Source organism: Hemiscyllium ocellatum, chromosome 7 (genome assembly GCF_020745735.1).
Source record: "Hemiscyllium ocellatum isolate sHemOce1 chromosome 7, sHemOce1.pat.X.cur, whole genome shotgun sequence".
Lineage (NCBI taxonomy): Eukaryota > Metazoa > Chordata > Chondrichthyes > Orectolobiformes > Hemiscylliidae > Hemiscyllium > Hemiscyllium ocellatum.
This window is the reverse complement of record NC_083407.1, coordinates 20,606,968-20,625,811: the sequence shown is the minus strand read 5'-3', so window position 1 is coordinate 20,625,811 and position 18,844 is coordinate 20,606,968. Positions and strand designations below refer to the sequence as shown.

General features: G+C 43.0%; 1 protein-coding gene across 4 annotated transcripts in view; it reads right to left on the bottom strand.

The window, feature by feature from the left end:
- LOC132817024 (ras-related protein M-Ras) overlaps nt 1-10,694 on the bottom strand; it is a 63,655-nt gene extending 52,961 nt beyond the window's left edge. For 3 of the 4 annotated variants that reach the window (XM_060827021.1, XM_060827020.1, XM_060827023.1), the window contains exon 1: nt 10,066-10,694. The gene's annotated coding sequence lies outside the window, so the exon portion shown is untranslated. The remainder of the gene's footprint in view (nt 1-10,065) is intronic. The other variant, XM_060827022.1, reaches the window with a different exon arrangement.
- Between the last annotated feature and the right edge of the window lie 8,150 nt (nt 10,695-18,844).

Sequence of the window (18,844 nt, the reverse complement as noted above, 5' to 3'; positions counted from 1 at the left end):
GAACTGATGCATTACAGAAATGACTCATTATTTTACGTATTAAAAACACTAGTACAAAGATAGCACTTCACTCATGTGACACATTCATGACACCAGTGAGAATTTCAGTAACATCACTGCAGTGACACAAGCTCAACTATTGATAGGTCTTGCTGCAACCCTTTGAAGAGATACAGCATTTCAAAATGCATAGGTTGAAAAGACCTGTTACTCAACTAGACTGCTTATTTCGATACAAATTTAAATTGAGTTGTACAAATCATATGCACCTTTATAAATATGGTCAGAGATCAACCGTTTGGAATGTGATGAAAGGACACAATTTGAATCAGCGCTTTGCACCATATCCATAAAACTAATATCTCAGCTGATTTGAGTAAAAAATGAGGTCTGCAGATGCTGGAGATCACAGCTGAAAATGTGTTGCTGGTCAAAGCACAGCAGGCCAGGCAGCATCTCAGGAATAGAGAATTCGACGTTTCGAGCATAAGCCCTTCATCAGGAATGAGAGAGAGTAGCCAAGCAGGCTAAGATAAAAGGTAGGGAGGAGGGACTTGGGGGAGGGGCGATGGAGGTGGGATAGGTGGAAGGAGGTCAAGGTGAGGGTGATAGGCCGGAGTGGGGTGGGGGCGGAGAGGTCAGGAAGAAGATTGCAGGTTAGGAGGGCGGTGCTGAGTTGAGGGAACCGACTGAGACAAGGTGGGGGGAGGGGAAATGAGGAAACTGGAGAAATCTGAATTCATACCTTTGTGGTTGGAGGGTTCCCAGGCGGAAGATGAGGCGCTCCTCCTCCAGCCGTCGTGTTGTTATGTTCTGCCGGTGGAGGAGTCCAAGGACCTGCATGTCCTCGGTGGAGTGGGAGGGAGAGTAGGAGGGAAATATATCCTTGGTGGTGGGGGGGCATCTCCTCCACTTCCCGCTCCTCCGCCCTTGAGCCCCGCTCCTCCAACCGCCACCAAGACAGAACCCCACTGGTTCTCACCTACCACCCCACCAACCTCCGCATACAACGTATCATCCGCCGTCATTTCCGCCACCTCCAAACGGACCCCACCACCAAGGATATATTTCCCTCCCCTCCCCTATCAGCGTTCCGCAAGGACCACTCCCTTCGTGACTCCCTCGTCAGATCCACACCCCCCACCAACCCAACCTCCACCCCCGGCACCTTCCCCTGCAACCGCAGGAAATGTAAAACTTGCGCCCACACCTCCACACTCACTTCCCTCCAAGGCCCCAAGGGATCCTTCCATATCCGCCACAAGTTCACCTGTACCTCCACACACATCATCTATTGCATCCGCTGCACCCGATGTGGCCTCCTCTATATTGGTGAGACAGGCCGCTTACTTGCAGAATGCTTCAGAGAACACCTCAGGGACGCCCGGACCAACCAACCCAACCACCCCGTGGCTCAACACTTTAACTCTCCCTCCCACTCCACCGAAGACATGCAGGTCCTTGGACTCCTCCACCGGCAGAACATAACAACATGATGGCTGGAGGAGGAGCGCCTCATCTTCTGCCTGGGAACCCTCCAACCACAAAGGTATGAATTCAGATTTCTCCAGTTTCCTCATTTCCCCTCCCCCCACCTTGTCTCAGTCGGTTCCCTCAACTCAGCACCGCCCTCCTAACCTGCAATCTTCTTCCTGACCTCTCCGCCCCCACCCCACTCCGGCCTATCACCCTCACCTTGACCTCCTTCCACCTATCCCACCTCCATCGCCCCTCCCCCAAGTCCCTCCTCCCTACCTTTTATCTTAGCCTGCTTGGCTACTCTCTCTCATTCCTGATGAAGGGCTTATGCTCGAAACGTCGAATTCTCTATTCCTGAGATGCTGCCTGGCCTGCTGTGCTTTGACCAGCAACACATTTTCAGCTCTCAGCTGATTTGGCCAGCTTGGATGTTCCATGCAATGTCTCAGCTTATCTCAAAAATAACATCTAATATCAGGTCATCCTAATTACAAAGAGAAGAGAGAAGGTACATCCCTTAAAATATTGAGAGTGTAGTGGTCAAAAATAGCAGACAATCGGAAAAGTCAAATACCAAGGAAGATTTTCCAGGGCTACACTCATGGATACCAAAGTCAACCTCAACTTGCATTAACATAGCACCTTTAATAAGTGATCCGGGGCAGATCAAAAGTGTTTTATCAGGCAAACGTTTGACATTATGTTGTATAAAACAGTTAATAAACAAGATGGCCAAATATTAAGTGAAAGAGAGTTTAGAATTTTTAAAAGATAGGAGAAAGATTGAATAGTAGCGATGTTCAGGTTTAAAACCGACTATCAAATTTATTCTTCACTCCCTTCTCTTTTAAGCAGCAGCCCAATACAATAACATGAATTTAAATGGTACAACCTCAAACATTTAGAGAGGACATCACATGTGGAAAACCTTTGGGGGCAAAGAGAAAGTATGCAATGGTCGCATCTATTGTGTCTTTGTTTTGGGGTATTAATGGATTCAATATCAAGAACAAAATAGGAGATAAAACCCAAAATGGAAGTCATTTTTTTCTATGGCTTGTTTCCTGTTTTGTGTAGAAGTAAGCAGAATGCTCAAGAGCTGGACAAATACAAAGTGAATACAGTAAAGAAAATCAGCTGTATGGGAATGCAGTGAGCATGATATTACACAGTTACTATGATTAAAACATAGAACTTTACAGCGCAGTACAGGCCTTTCGGCCGTCGATGTTATGCTGAACCGTGCAAATAATTTGATGCCCATCTAACCTACACCGTTCCATTAACACCCATATGTATGTCCATTGCCCATTTAAATGCCCTTAATGTTGGCGAGTCTACTACTGTTGCAGGCAGGCCGTTCCACACCCCTACTACTCTGAGTGAAGCAACTACCCCTAGCTGTCCTAAATTGATCACCCCTCAATTTAAAGCTACGTCACTTATGAGAGCCTTCACCGTCTGAGGACTGGTAAGCTATATCTAAGTTGCCAAACAAAATTCATATAAAACCATGAAATTACTTTCACTCCTCTTGATAAGCAATAAAATCAATCATTTTTGATTAGTCCTTTTTGATTTAAATACTGCAAAATGAATTATTGCCAATAAGATACAGACAGCACAGCCAGTCAGGCAGCATCCATGGAGCAGGAAAATCAGGATGAAGGGTTTATGCTGGAAACATTGACTCTCCTGCTCCTTGGAAGCTGCCTGACCGCTGTGCTTTTCCAGCACCACACTCTTCGACTCCAATCTCCAGCATCTGCAGTTTTCACTTTCACCTAAATATAAAGAGTAGCTAAGATACACACTTCTGTGTTTCTGTACGTTAATCAACAATGTTTTGATCATTCCATAATAAATAAAATCCAACTTTAACTAAAATTAACTACATTTTTTCCCATTTTTCTTGTCTAAAAAATAAAGTTACCTGGATGTCATATTCCCTGTCCTTTTGTTCAGGCAAGATTCTTGTTGAATGTCATATTGCTTTCACAAAATTAAGGGTAGGGTTTCGATCAAGGGCAATCGACCGGAAACATTACATCAGTTTATCTCTCCACAGATGCTGCCTGACCTACCAAATTTCTCCAGCACTTTCTGATTTTATTTTAGACTTCCAACATCTCTAGTATTTTGCTTGTGTGTCATATGGGTAAGATGTGTATTGAAATTAGCTGACCTTTCATTTTAGCATCCCACCTTCGTCAAAGCGATGGAACAGAATTTGCAGAACTTTAATGTAGAGAAACTCAGTAGATGCTGGGAATTATTCAATAGATTTCTTTTTCCTGAACAATGCAACTATTGTTTTTCTTTCATGAACTGTTGTTTCATTATTTTGTTAAGCCTTTGTACTCGCACACTACTGTATACTTTAGCTCTCAATGACTCAACACTCTGTCATAGTTTTGAACAGCGAAATCTGACACTGGTCAAGCAAAAACAACTTGTGTTATGAAACAGCTGAGAATTGTCTCATCAGCCTTGAAGCCTCGTTTCATGTCTGAAATGATTCACAGCACCATATTTAGAGAGTAGAAAATTTCTTATGACAGTTAAATCTTGCTTAAAAACAAATTATAGAAACGTTGCCATGGAAAATACAAGGAGAAAAAAAAAATCATGCAAGCTGCTAAGAAAGCAGCTGTGGACCTATTCGATCGACAAAGCTGAAGCTTCCAGCTTCACCAACTACCCCAACCCCCAACCAACTTCCTTGCAACAATTCTCGGAAAAGGTCAACTTCCTGCTCTTCCCCACGTTAAATACTAATTGCCAAAAATCTCACATTTTTGCTACTCTGTCATCAAGATCAGAATTATTTCTTTCTTACAAAGAAAAGTGTTGTTGTGACAGTAATCAGATGAGATACAACATAGAACAAAGCAGCAAAGCCATGTGCACTTGTGCTCCCCGTACCTCAAGAAGGGTATTATTGCCTTAGAGTGAGTGCAACAGGGATTGACCAGTCTTGTTTCCAGGACAGTGGGACTGTCCTTTGAAAAGACACTGGGCAAACTGGGTGCATATTCGAACAATTGAGAGGTGATCTCATTGAAACCTACAAAACATATAAAGGGATCAACAGAGTGGATGCAAGGAAGGTATTTTCCTGGTTGGAGAACAAGCACAATTTCAAAATAAGCAGCATGTCATTTACAACCAAGATGAGGAGAACATTTTTTTAACTCAAGGGATGATGAATCTTTGGAATTTTCTATGCCAGAGGACTGTGGAAACTCAGTCTCTGAATGGCACAGTGCTTAGCATTGTTGCCTTATAGCACCAGGGACCTGGGTTTGATTCCAGCCTTGGGCGACTGTTCTGTGTGGAATTTGCACATTCTCCCAGTGTCTGTGCGGGTTTGCACCGTTTCCTCCTACAGTCCATAGATGTGCAAGTTAGGTGAATTCGCCATGCTTAATTGACCGTGGTGCTCAGGGGTGTGGGGGTTAGGTGCATTAGTTAGGGGGAATGGGCCTAGGTGGGTTATTCTTCGGAGGGTTGGTGTGGACTTATTGGGCTGAAGGGCATGTTTCTACACTGTAGGGATTCTGAGTTTATTTAGAGAGATCGGATTTCTGGCATAAAGGGTTATGGCATAAAAGGCACTAAGTATTCAATTGGACATGTTCCCATTTCATAGCACAGCAAGCTCAAGACAATGAATGGTCTCCACCTATTTCTCAGTCCCTACCCTTGCATGAGTGTGGCCTGGTTTCTGAGATCTAAGGTCAATAATTCACTTCTATTTGCAGCCAAATGCAAACCCATGAAATAGGCACATGTCAGCCTGTATGCAGAAAACTAATTTTCTATAAATGGAACAGTTGGTTCTTGATATAAATTGATTCTGGTTCTGAGAGTCCTACTGCATTCAAGTTAGCTGTATGTAAATTCATTACTCTCCGTCTTAGTTCACTGCATAAGAAAGGGTGCACTGTGCACAGATTAATACAGAAATAATTGCATTGTGAAATTTAACAAGACAAATTGCGCAGAGAATCAGGAAAGATTGGAAAGAAAGGTTAATTTAGTGAATGCTGCACCTCAGGATTTAAAAAACATGATTTCCTGGGATGTGGCACTGCCAGTGAAGCCAGCATTTGTTGCGCATCCCAAATTGTGCTCGAACTGAGTGGTTTCATAAGGCTATTTCAGAGGGCAGTTAAGAGTTCGTGTGCATCCGGAGTCTCATTTAGACCAGACTTGGTAAGGATGACTGATTTCATTCCCTAAAGGGCATGAGAGAACCTGATGAGTTTTCACAATAAAAATGACAATATCACACTCACTATTATTGAGATTTCATCTAACTAATTGACTTTAAATTCCATCAGCTTCCAATGGAAGGTGGAATATGAAGCCCTGTTCCCAGAATATCAACCTGGGCCAGTGGATTTTCAAACAATGACATTACTACAAAGCCCACCACTTCCTCATTACATATAAGAATTCACAAACGTAATAAAACACTGTAATATATTCAGGCAAAATTTATACATTTTAAAAAATACTACTCATTTTCTGTTTCAAAGCAAAAGCAGGATCTAAGAAGGTAAAGTCTGATTGAGAATATCCTTCATTAACTTCTACAGGACAGTATCTACTTAATCAGATGTTCAATTGATGCATTACTGTTCCCTGACCTAATTTGGTGCTGGGTTAATATCTCTAGATTGAAGTTAAACTAATTGTTAAACCTCTCTCTCCTACCAAACTATACTTGGCATAAAGAATGAGAACCTGGCCAGGTGACTCCAAAATTGGTTCAGCGAGAGGAGGCAGAGGGTGGTGTTTGTGCGCCTGGAGCCTGGTGTGCAGTGGTGTACCATGGGGATCACTGCTAAGTCCCATATTCAAAAATGATGTAGATGAGAATGTGGGGAGTGGATGATAAGTAAGTGTGCGGATGTCACAAAGATTGGTTGGATTGTTGACTGTGAGGAGGAAGGTGTTCGGTCACAGGATGATATCCACAAATCGGTCAGATAGGTAGATCTGCAGCAGCTGAAATTCACCCCTGAAAAATGTGAGGCGATACACTTTGGAAGAAGTAACAAGACAAGAGAGTACTCGATGAATGACAGGAGACTAGGAAGCTCAGAGGAACAGGGAGATCTTGGGATTCTTGTCCACAAATCCTAAAGGTGGCAGGGACAGGTTAAGAAAACAAAAAGGACACTTGTCTTTATCAGTTGTGGCATAGATTATAAGAGCAGGGAGGTTAGTTTGGTGCTTTACAAAACTTTGTTTAGGCCACAGCTGGAGTACTGTGTGCAGTTCTGGTCACTGCACTATAGGAAGGATGTGATTGCACTGGATGGAGCACAAAAGAGATTCACCGGGATGTTGCCTGTGAGGTAACATTTCAAAAATGGAGAGAGAATGGGTTGTTTTCTTTGGGTCAGAAGAAATTGAGGGTGGACCTGATAGAGGATACAGGTACCCATGGACACGGTGGATAGAAAACAGTTGCTCCCTTTTGTTGAAGGGTCAATATCAAGGGAACATGATTTCAAGTTGAGAGGCAGAAGGTTTAAAATGAATTTGAGGAATTAATTTTTCATCCAAGATTTGGTGGGGATCAGGAATGCACTGTTTGGGAAGGTAGTTGAGGCAGAAAACCTCACAACGTTTAAAATGTATAGATGAGCACTTGAAGTGTCATAACAGGATGTGGCTGGGATTGATGGGATTGAGTTACAGAGAGAGGCTGAATATGCTGGGGCTTTTTTACTTGGAGTGTCAGAGGCTGAGGGGGTAACTTTATAGACATTTATAAATCACAAGGAGCATGAATAGAGTGAAGAGCCAAGATCTTTTTCACAGGCAAGGGGAATCCAAAACTTGAGGATGCAGATTTAAGGTGAGAGGGGAAAGACTCAAAAGGGTCTTGAGGAGCAACGTTTCAACCAGGCGGTGGTGCGTGCATGGAACGAGTTGCCAGAGGCGGGTATGATTACAACATTTAAAAGACATCTGGATGGGTACATGAATAGGAAGGGTTTAGAGGGATATGGGTCAAATGCTAGCAAATAGGATTAGATCAGTTTAGGATATCTGGGCAGCGTGGACGAGTTGGACCGAAGAGTCCGAAGATGCTGCACATCTCTATGACTCTGAAGGATAGGATTTAAAAGGCATTTGGAAAGGCAAGGGTTGACTTGGGACACTTAATATGGGTTTGTGGGTGGGAAACCATGTTTCACCAAGTTGACTGAGTTTTGTGAAGATGTGACAAAGAAGATTGGTGAAGGCAGAGTGGTGGATGTTGTCTATGCGGACATCAACAAGGCATTCAACAAGGTTCAGCATGGTAGGTTGGTTGACATGGTTATATCACGTGGAACCCAGGGAGAGCCAGCCAAATGGATACAAAATTGGCTTGAAGGTAGGAGACAGTTGGGAGTGGTAGAGTGTTATTTTTCAGACTGGAGGCCTATGACCAATGGTGTGCTTCAAGGATTGATGCTGGGTCCCATACTTTTCATCATTTCTATAAATGTGGTTAGTAAGTTTGTAGATGACACCAAAATTGGTGCTTTGTAGATAGTGAAGAAGATTATCTCACAGTAGAAAGGTATCTTGATCAGATGAACCAATGTGCTGAGGAGTAATAGATGGAGTTTAATTTAGATAAATGTGAAGTGTTGCATTTTGTTAAGGCAAAACAGGGCAGAACTTATACAGTTAGGGGTAGGGCCCTGGGAAGTGTTGCTGAACAAAGATACCTGGGGGTGCAGGGGCATAGTTCCTTGAAAGCGGAGTCTCAGATAGACAGGATGGTGAAGAAGGTATTTGGTACACTTGCCTCCATTGGTCAGTGCATTGAGTATAGGAGTTGGGAAGCTATGTTGCAGCTGTATAGGACATTGGTTAGGCAACGGTTGGAATACTGTGCACAATTCTGGTCTCCCTACTATAGGAAAGAAGTTGTTAAACTTGAAAGGGTTCAGAAAAGACTTACAAGGATGTAGCTGGGACTGGAGGATTTGAGCTATAGGTAGAGACTGAATACGGTAGGGCTATTTTCCCTTGAATGTCAGAGTCTGAGGGGCATGCATAAGATAAATAGACAAAGTCTTTTTTCCAGAGTAGGGGAATCCAAAACTAGAAGGTATAGGCTTAAGGTGAGAAGGGAAAGAGTTGAAAGGGACCCGAGGGGTAACTTTTTCACATAGGTGGTGGTGCGTGTATGGAATGAGTAGCCAGAGGTAGTGGTGGAGGCTGGTACAATCGTAATATTTAAAAGTAATCTGGATGGGTATATGAATAGGAAGGGTTTAGAAGGATGTTTGCTAAATGCTGGCAAATGGGACTAGATCAGTTCAGAATATCTGATAGGCATTGACGAGTTGGACCAAAAGGTCTGTTTCAGTGCTGTATAACTATGACTCAAGTGAATTATAAGACATCTGAAGAATCTAAGGGACAAGGGAATAATCTAGTCAAGCTGTTAACCATGAGATAAATGCTGTGATTGCCAGGTCAGTTTTCTGAACCCCGATGTTATATTACTATCTTGTCACTCATTTTTACTGTGTTCACACTTGCAAAGCACATCAAGTAGCACAGTTTCACTTTGCAATTTGAAATATTCTGACAGTTCCATTCATTGGACAGCCCTCTCCTCCTCACCTGACAATATTCCTACAATTTCAAGGGGAAGCTGGATAGAGAAGGAGATCGACACTGATTTGAGGTAAGTTCTGAAAAAATGTTGGGTCATTGGACAACGTTTCAGAATGGGTTCTTCACCGACAGTCTCAGCCACCCGCATCTAAAATCCAATTCTCTATTAAAAGCTAATGTTGGGTCACCATCCTTGAATAAATGTTCAGCAGCTTTTTCAAATTTAATGTGAACCAGTGAATCAGTCTCTTTTGGGCCGATGTACAGGGGTGAATGGGCATTGGGCGAGGATGAAAGATTGAAGGTCTCAAGAAACAATCAATAGCAACAAAGTTTAATAAAGAACAACTGAATAATCACAAAAATATCAAGTGAAAATAAATTGTTTTTGTGGAGCCTACAGGTGAGGCCTGAGAACATTTATACAGGAATCACCAGAAACTGATGATTACCTGCTCCATACTAGCAAACCTCACATTCAGCTAAGACTAAATAACAAGTTACCTCAGTATTTTAAAGTATCATAATCAAAGGCCAAAAGACACAGTAATATCAACGTTATAAAATGTTCTGAAAACAGAACTATCATGGTATTGTTACCAAGAAAACGCATCATAACATTAAAATCCATAATTCTAAATTAAATAAACTATAAGACAGCACATTACCCTGAGGTAGACGCAACATCGAGTGGACTGATGAGGTTTGAAAATGTACAATTATAATTACACAATATGTTCGGATTGCATTCGAGGGCAGACTTATTGTGAAAGGAGTGTCAGGTTCGAGTGGAATATTGTTACTTTGGAAATGAAATAACATTGGCTTGTGCTGGTGGTGGGAGTTCAAGTGAAGGCATAAATCTGGAGAGCTGTTTTACTTTAAGGAAGGTTTAAATCCAAACTGACACGACACGAACAAGACGGTCCTTGCCCAGGAACTTACCCCCAAGTCGCTGCTGTTGCTGCTGCTGCTGTCTCTTTTTTACACAGCGCTGGTCAACATGTCAAGGTTGGAGTGCCTCCCCCTCCCCAGGGCTGGTCTCTTAGCGAACCCCTGCCATTCACACACACAAAGCTCCACAAGCGATCTGCGTTACCGCTCATATAAAAAAAAGAAAGCAGTACCGACCGCTGTGTATGTCCCTCCTTCCTTCTTATTGCAGTCTGCCTGCCGTCCCTTTCTCTCTCTCGCTGTCTGTCTCTCCTCCCCCTCCGATCACTGCACAGACCTGCCCCTGACTTTACACTCTAATCCACTGCTTTATATTCCGGCGGCTGATGCTAAAAATAGCAGGGCAGGGTAAGGGAGCGCTCCCCGGATGAAATACTGCCTTTCAGCCGGGGGCTCAGGGAATGGGGCGCCCTCAGCCAACACACGATGGGAGGAGCCGAATCTGGCCTCCAGCCTCCTAAAGGGGATGGCTGGTGGGGAACAGGGGAAGGCAGGTCTGTCCACCCCTCCCCTACTGGCTCAGCCGGGAGGGAGGGGGGTTCTGCTGACACTACAGACTCACACAGAAGAAATGGAATGATCTACAGCACAGTCAGGTGAACAGAGACACTCACAACGAATCTCTCACAGCCACTGCTCGCGAAAACTCTCCCCGCCAATATATATAAAATGGTTTAATGTTGGAATGACACCGACTCCTCCCGTCAAGCTGTTGAAACTGTAATAGTTGATGGAACTTGTAAAGTCCATATCAGCAAGTGTGGTCAGTCATTCCTGTTCTGACTCTCAGACTGCCTGTCAATGTACTTGGAGCTTCCCATTTCTGGTGTTATGAGAGTAAAACTGCCCACATTTTCGTCTAATTTTAAATAGGCCCAGCAGGGTTAGAAAAATATATTTCCGTGTGGTCTATCTGCCTGCCTCTCCTGTTCCTTTCCTACCACTAAAATAATATTGGGTTAATGGTGCTCCCAGATTAAACAGCCACCAATGTGGGTCAGACTGATCCTCTGGAACCAAGGGAGTGCAACCTGTTTTCATCATTTACTTCCATATGCCACTACTACTCAGTCCCTTCCTATACTCCCTATACACAAATGGCAATGTGGCCAAGTTTCGTCCTAACTGCATCAACAAGTTCGGTGATGGCACCATTGTTGTAGGTTGGATCTCAATCAATGACAAGACAGAATACAGGAAAGAATTCAGGAAAAAGTGCTTGGTGGCATGGTGTTAAGATAACAATCTCTCCCTCGATGTCAGCAAAACAAAAGAGCATTGACGTCAGGCAGGAAGGTGGATGGCAAGACCCAGTCTACTTTCAATAGAGCTGAGGTGGAGATGGTCGAGAGGGTCAAGTTCCTAAAAGTGATGATCACCAACAATCTGTCCTGGTCCACCCACTTTGATACTATGATCACAAAACATGACAACAATAACATCTCTGCTTCCTCAGGAGGTGAAGGAAATTTGGCATGTTATTAAAGACTCTTTCCAATTTTTACAGATTGCACCACAGAAAGCATTCAATCCAGATGCATTATGGCCTGGTACGGCAACTGCTCCACCCAGCTCTGGAAGAAACTACTGAAAGTTGTTAACACAGCCCGGTCCATCACCCAAGCCAACCTTACATCCGTTGACTCCACCTATGCCTTTCTCTGCTTTGGGAAGGCAGCCAAAATAATCAAAGGCCCCTCCCCATCCCGGTTACAATCTCTTCCACTCTCTTCCATTTGGCAGAAGATACAAGAGCTTAAATACATGTACCAACAGATTCAAAACAGCTGAGAACATAGAACGTTACAGCGCAATACAGGCCCTTTGGCCTGCCATGTTGCGCCAACCTGTGAAATTAATCTGAAGCCCATCTAACCTGCACCGTTCCATTATTATCCATAGGTATGTCCAATGCCCATTTAAATGGCCTTAACATTGGTGAGTCTACTACAGTTGCAGGTAGGCCATTCCATACCCCCCTGCTACTCTCTAAGTAAGGAAACTACCTGATATCTGTCCTAAATCTAGCACCCCTCAGTTTAAAGCTATGTCCCCTCATGTTAGCCTTCACCATTTGAGGAAAAAGGCTCTCACTGTTCACCCTATCTAACTCTTTGATTATCTTATACGTCTTGATGAAGTCACCTCTCAATCTTCTTCTCTCCAACAAAAACAGCCTCAGTCCCCTCAGCCTTACCTGGTAAGACCTTCCTTCAATACCAGGCAACATCCTAGTAAATCGCCTCTGAAACCTTTCCAAAGCTTCCACATCCTTCCTATAATGTGGTGATCAGACCGCATGCAATACTCCAGGTGTGGCCTTACCAATGTCTTGTATAGCTGACGGATGACCTCATGGCTCTGAAACTCAATCTCCCGATCAATAAACGTGAATACACATATGCCTTCTTAACAACCCTATCAACCTGGGTGGCAACTTTCAGGGATTTATGCACCTGGGCACCGAGTTCTCTCTGTTCATCTACACTGCCAAATATTTTACCATTAGCCCAGTACTCTGTTCTTTCTTATGAAGTGAACTACCTCACACTTTTCTGCATTAAACTCCTTTTGCCACTTCTCAGCCCAGCTCTGCACCTTATCTATGTCCTTCTGTAACCCAAAACATCCTTCGGCACTATCCACAATTCTGCCTACCTTAGTGTCATCTGCAAACTTACTAATCCATCCTTCAACACCCACATCCTGATCATTTATAAAAATGACAAACAGCAGTGGCCCCAAAACAGACCCTTGCGGCACACCACTGGTTACTGAGCTCCAGGATGAACATTTCTCATCAACCATCACCCTCTGTCTTCTCTCACCTAGCCAATTTCTGATCCAAACTGCTAAATCACCTTCAAACCCGAAACTCCACATTTTGTGCAATAGCCTACTGTGTAGAACCTCATCAAATGCCTTACTGAAGTCTGTATACACCACATCAACCGCTTTACCTTCATCCATCTGTTTTTGTCACCTTCTTGAAGAACTCAATGAGGTTAGTGAGGCCCGACCTACCCTTCACAAAACTGTGTTGCCTATCCCTAGTCAAATCATTCCTTTCTAGATGATTATAAATCCTATCTCTTACAACCTTTTTCAACATCTTACCCACAACCAAAGTGAGGCTCATTGGCCTATAATTGCCAGGGTTGTTCCAACTCACCTTCTTAAACAAGGGAACAACATTTGCTATTCTCCAGTATTCTGGCATTACTCCTGTCAATAATGATGACATAAAGATCAAAGTCAAAGGCTCTGCAATCTCCTCCCTGGATTCCCAAAGAATCCGAGGATAAATCCCATCTGGCTCAGGGGTCTTATCCATTTTCAGATCTTCCAAAATTGCTAAAACCTCAACCTCAATCCCATCTAATCGTTTAGCCTGTATCTCTATATTCTCATTAACATTGCTTTTCTTAATGTGAACACTGATGAAAAATATTCATTAAGCGCTTCCTCTATGTCCTCAGATTCCACACACAACTTTCCACTACTTTCTTTGATTGGCTCAATTCTTACTCTAGTCATTCTTTTATTCCTGATATACCTATAGAAGGCCTTGATCCTATCTGCAACACCTTCTCATGTCCCCTCCTGGCTCTTCTTCACCCTCTCTTTAGATCTTTTCTGGCTAACTTATGACTCTCAAGCCCCCTAACTTAGCCTTCATGCCTCATCCTCACATAACCCTTCCTCTTCCTCTTGACAAGAGCTACAACTACTTCAGTAAACCACGGCTCCCTCTCTTAACAACAACCTCTCTGCCTGACAGGTGTATACTTATCAAGGACCCGCAGTAGCTTTTTCCCCACTCTCATCAGATTTCTCACTGGATCTCTTACATTTTAAATTTAATGTTGACCTTGCTCTTTATCCACCTCTTCTGCAGCTGTCACATTGTATTCATTGCTCTGTTCTATTACTCTATGCACTTTGTATGGTATGATCTGCCTGTACAGCATGCAAAACAAACTTTTCATTGTGTCTAGGAACATATAACAATAATAAATCAAATCAAATGAACTCAAATGCCGGCACTCTGGCAAATCAGTGCTGACTACATCATGTTTTGGCATTTAAAGTGCCGTAGAGTTCATAGGTTTATTATTGGATTAAATGGACATTTTTTTAAAGAAAATGTTTCTATGTTTGGAGGACACCACATGGAATATCGCCATGCTGCAGAAAACATCCTTTAATTAACATGTCATTTGTGGTTGCATCATGAACATGTGACTTTTGTCATCTTCACAGAAGAAAAGGTTTTAGAAATCATAGAATCCCTACAGTGTGGAAAGAAGCCATTTAGCCCATCGAGTCCTGCACTGACCCTCCAAAGAGCATCTCCCCCAGACACAGTCCCCACCCAATCCCCATAACCCTGCATTTCCCAGGGCTCATCCACTTAGTCTGCACATCACTAGACACACCCACACAATTTAGATTAGATTAGACTTACAGTGTGGAAACAGGCCCTTCGGCCCAACAAGTCCACACCGACCCGCCGAAGCGCAACCCACCCATACACTTACCCCCTACCTAACACTACGGGCAATTTAGCTTGGCCAATTCACCTGACCCGCACATCTTTGTGACTGTGGGAGGAAACCGGAGCACCCGGAGGAAACCCACGCGGACACGGGGAGAACGTGCAAACTACCAATCCACTTAACCTGCACATCTTTGGACAGGAAACCGGAGCACCTGGTGGAAATCCACGCAGACAATGCATAAGCTCCATGCACATAGTCTGGAATCAAATGCAGGTCCCTGACACCGTAAGGCAGTAGTGCTAACCACTGAGGCACTATGCTGTTCCACAGTGGGAGGTGACATTCAGTAATTGAGATATATAGTAATATTGTGAAGAAGCACAGAGCATTTGCAATAAGGTAGATGAATTAGAAGAGCAAACAGATATAAAAGGTTATGATATTGTTTGATTACAGATATGGCTGCAGGGTCAGTAATAATGGGAATTGAACATCTGGGGATATTCATAATTTATGAATACAAGACAGAAAGGGAAAGGGGCTGGAGTAAAATTGTTATTATCATGGAATCCTCACAGTTCAAATAGAGGCTATTCAGCCCATTGAGTCTGCTCTGATCCTTTGAAGAGCATGTCACCCAATCCCCGTTACCCCACATTTACCATATGTAACTCACCTAGTCTGTCCATCCCTGAACACTATGGAGCAATTTAGCATGGCCAGTCCATCTTTGGAGTGAGGAACGAAATCTGAGTACTCAAAGGAAAGCCACCTACTTTATTAATAAGGGGAGAAATCAACACAATAATAAGGAAGGATACTGGTTTGGAAAGTTGGCTTCACTATTACTAATTCCATACCTAAGAAAGGATATAGTTGCAATAGAGGGAATGCAGCAGAGATTGCCTCTGGCAGGAATGTCTAATAAGGAGATATTGACAGGATTTTAGAATGATGAGAGAGGATCTAATTGAAATATATAAAATCCTGTCAGGGCTGGACAGACGAGATGCAGGGAGTTAGCTTCCCCTGGTTTGGGAGTTTACAGCTGGGGAACCCAGTCTCAGGATACAGGGGAGGTTATTTAGGACTGAGATAAAGAATAATAAATCAGAATAACACGAATCTCTGGTATTCTCTACCACAGAAGGCTGTAGAGGCCAAATCAGTGAACATATAGAGGGATAATTTTTTTTAGAGTTTAGATAAAGGCATCAAGTCACATGGGGAGAAATAGAGCATTAAAATACCACATCAGTCAAGATCATATTGAGTAGCAGAGGAGGCATGATCGGATTGCTTATTCATGCTCCTAGTTTCTATGTTTCTGTCTTAAGATAATGATGGCCAGCATGCATCATGAATTGCCATAATTGTGCAGGAGGGCATGCACCTCTAAAGAAGGCTTTAGTTAATGCACTCAGAGTTATACAGGGGATGTTGATCGACATCTGACTGTTTGACCTTGGAGTGTTTCAATGCTGATGTAGGAGGCCAATAATGAAGAATTTCACAATCTTCCCTTCCATTTGATGGGCACAGACAGTCAGAGGCGGAGAAATGAAATTAAAACGAACCATTTTTAAAGGGCCATTGTGTGTTCCATAGGAAACAGCTTGTGGAGTGCGAAGCAATCACACTTAGTGATCTCAATGTTGAAGAGCAGAAACATGGTAACATATGTTTCTTGAAACATCTACCTTTGTCAGGATGTTTAACTGAAGGTTTTCTGTTAGACTGTTATTGGTATAAAAAAAGCAATGCTGTACTTGATTTAGCGGTGCTAATACAGGATGCTCCATTCTCCATCAGCAAAACCCTTCATCATGATAAGTGCAAAGAAAAGGCTCTATCTTTGCAGCCTAATAGATTTTTAAATTCATTCACAGGATGAAGACGTCCCTAGCTAAGCTAGGATTTGTTGGCGTAGGAAGAATAATCCTATCTTTAATGGGGAGGTGATGACCTAGTGGTAGAAAGGTCATCACCTCCCCTTTGAAGATAGGATTATTCTATCTTTAGAATAAAGATTTCCCACAGGGAAGATCAGAGTCAACCACATTGCTCTAGGCCAGACCAGGAAAGAATGGCAGTTCCTTCCCTAAAGAACATTAGTGAACCAGATGGGTCTTTCCTGACAATCGATAACGGAGTTGCAGTCATTATTAGACTCTTAATTCCACATATTTCTTTTATTATTGAATTCAAATTCCTTGATCTGCCATGGCAGGACTCGAACCCAGATCCCCAGAACATTAGCTGATTCTCTGGGTTAACAGTCCAGTGATAATACCACTAGGTCATCACCTCCCCTTTAAAGATAGAATTATTCTTCCTATGTCAACAAATTCTGTTAGAATAAATTTTACCCTTTATATACACTCATTTGCTTTAAGAACCAGAGGAGTAGCGTTAGGCCACTATGCCCAGTGATTTCAAAACTAGAGGACACAGGTTTAAGGTAAGAGGCAAAGATTTAAAAAGGATCTGAGGGGCAACTTTTTTCATGCAGAGGCTGGTGCATATATGGAATAAGCTGCCAAAGGAAATGGTAGAGGCTGGTAGAATTACAACATTTAAAATACACCTGGATGGGTATATGAATAGGAAGGGTTTCACTGGATATGTGCCAAATGCTGGTAAATGGGATGAGGTCAAATTGGAATGTCTGGTAGGTGCAGATAAATTGGACTGAAGTTTCTGGATCAAATCACTCCCCTGTTTGACCACAGACAGCAACACGTTTTCATCAAAAACTGCTTTCCATTTCAAGGGATGTTTATGTCATAAAAGACTAAGATTATCTTAAACTTTCTGAGATGAAGAGAGAATTGTATTTAATGTACATCCACTGGACCAGGTAAAAGCAATAAAAATATTCTGAACTTCACATGGATACACACTCGAAGTTCACACATACACATACGGAAATAGGTTACAGAATAGGAGGTTGGACCAAAGGATACTTTACACCCGAATAAAGATTAAAATGTTACAGTTCTGACAGGTTGATATCTTGAGTAGGTTGAGACTGAGCTCAGTGGTCCATCTGGTTATGGCATCAAGGTGATTTAACAATGTAGGCAAACAACTTATTGTTGACTTCTTTAAAATCTCTGGTACTGAATGAGGAGAGAGGATTCAAGCTTGTAATATGGGTGGAGAGAGAGAGAGAGAGAGAGACAGAGGCCTACACAAAGGTCTTGCCACCTCAGCATTTTTAGTTTGCTTCTGGGGGTAGCTCATCTCCTGATCCTCTCTCTCTACTAGTGTAATGGCACAAGTATATCCACATGCCTGGGTGGATGGTTTTGACTTGATCAAGTGATGGTTGGGCTGGATTCCTTTCTCAGCACCAGTTTATTTTCTGAGGTGATTACATGTTAAGTGTAGTCTGCACCTGGGTGACTTTCTTTGAATGGATTAGTCATTGATCCTATTCACCCTCCTGAAATCTTTTCTGGGGGACATTTTCTAGAATTTCAAATCTATTTTAACAGTGATGGAAATATGCAGTCATTTTTGAAGTGGTTTCAAATCGCTGGAATGCTATTTCTGTCTCGTCTGAAGATTGGGGTCACCCACCTCCTTTTCCAGGTGGAGTAGATCCTTCAGCATCCCCCTGGATTTTATCCTGCCCCAATGAACTTACTGACTACAACCTGTCATAATCCAATTCCTTACACAACTCAGTTTACAGTGGCACAATTGGTAGAGACTGTAGGGAAAACCCTGTGGAGGGATTAAATCAGTCTGGGCAGTAAAAGGGAGAGCACCCAACTGCATTTATGATGCGCCTGTGGACACAGTTCACAGGAGTTTTTGCTCACCTAGATCGGACTATGCTAACACCACAAAACCTGGCAAATTGCACGCAAACGCTTGTCACTGTGGCAGTGACGAAAGGCTGTGAAAAGTATGATCCACAGACAGCATCTGTATGGACCAATGGATGACAGAGAGGATGGCCCGGGAAGAAAGGGTTCGTGAATCAGAGCACGCCAGATCAGGCAAGGAAACAAGCATGCAGTAAAAGCCCCAAATTCTGGTTCCCGCTTGGAGTTACAAAGAGGGCAGAAACAAGGCGAGTTATTATTGGAGCCATCCGCTTCCATGCATCCATCCCTCAGTGAGACATCGGAGTCAGCAGTAGGGAGGCCTGAGGAAGCAGCCACCGCCACAAGTGAAATGCTACAATTATGAGGATACAGGCCATTTTGGTAGAGACTGTAGAACACTCCACGAGTAAGCACCACCACAGGAACAAG